This window comes from Austrofundulus limnaeus, unplaced genomic scaffold (assembly GCF_001266775.1).
Source record: "Austrofundulus limnaeus strain Quisiro unplaced genomic scaffold, Austrofundulus_limnaeus-1.0 Scaffold23, whole genome shotgun sequence".
In the NCBI taxonomy this organism is placed as follows: Eukaryota; Metazoa; Chordata; class Actinopteri; order Cyprinodontiformes; family Rivulidae; genus Austrofundulus; species Austrofundulus limnaeus.
The window spans coordinates 3,042,939-3,044,215 of record NW_013952425.1 but is presented as its reverse complement, the minus strand read 5'-3'; positions in this window follow the sequence as shown (position 1 = coordinate 3,044,215).

The following is a 1,277-nucleotide window of genomic DNA, read 5'->3' as shown; positions in this document are numbered from 1 at the left end:
CAGCATTTTAATAACAGCTAAAGGTGACATAGATACTTTATTATGATATAGTATTTAAATGTATGCCTGAGAAACACATAATATTGCCTCTTTAACATTTGTGGGCATGGTTCCGTTAACCAGCTAGCAACTACTAGCAGAGCACATTTTTGTTTAGCCGATTAGCATTTTCATCAGCTCTAAAAACCGTTAGTAGACCAATTAGCTTCTGCTAAAATAGGTTTTGCTAACTTTAAGTTTGCTAATTAACTAGTACGCTAATTATGTCAGTTCCACCGGTCTTCAGCTGGAAGGAGATGAAGACGTTTGACGCAGACTGTCGTCATATCAGTTAGAGATTAGCTGTTAGTGCTAGCTTCCACTAATTTTTACGTGTTTAACGTTAGCTTCCTCCATTTCTATTTGCATGTTTAGAAGTTAGCGAAGCTAGATTTTTAGTTAACAGATTAGCTGTGCCCACAGCTGGTTGCCATATTTCCCAGTTTTATTGCAATGAACCCCGACCCCGAACTGTAAAGCAGGTTTAACCCTGATGGATGGGAAGAGACGTGCAGTTTTTACACAGTGTGACCAACATGTGCCTTGTGTTGTATAATAAACCATGAGTCAACGACCTCTTTGATTTCTGCCTTCTGCTTTTGTCTTTTACGCTTCAGCAGCTACTTGTTACCCAACAGGAAATGCAGAGATTGGATGTATTAACTTGAATTACGTCATGTTATCAATAGTCTGTTTGGTGATGTCTCTCTGCCCTGTGGTCAGGGCAGGCTGTGTAACATGTCTTCCACTGATGAATAATTTACATGGATTATATTGTGCTGCACATTTCTGTCTTTGTCCTCATAATTGTGTGAATGCTTCCAAAGCACACACAATTGAGATCTTTTTTCTTCAATATGTTTTTTTGGCATGTATCTTGTTTTACATTGTTTTTTTATATTTCAAAATGTTTCACTCATTCATTGGCTATGACTTTTAGTACTTCAGCTGTGAAATATTTAGCTTTTCCTGGCATTTATTTCTCAGTGAAAATGTCAGCTGTCTTCAACATCATTAAAACCCTTTAAAATGTCCCTACTTTTTTACCTTTTGCTCAAGTTCTGCCTTTTATAACTGTTTTGTTCTAATTTCAGCTTGCTTGTTGAGTTTAGCCTTTTTTTTTCAACTTTATAGCTATCATTCCGGCCTTTTCTGCTATTCTGCTAAACTTTATTTTATTTTTCTTTCATGTCCTGATGCATCTCAGTAATCCAGGTAAAAAATCAAAAAGAAAAAAA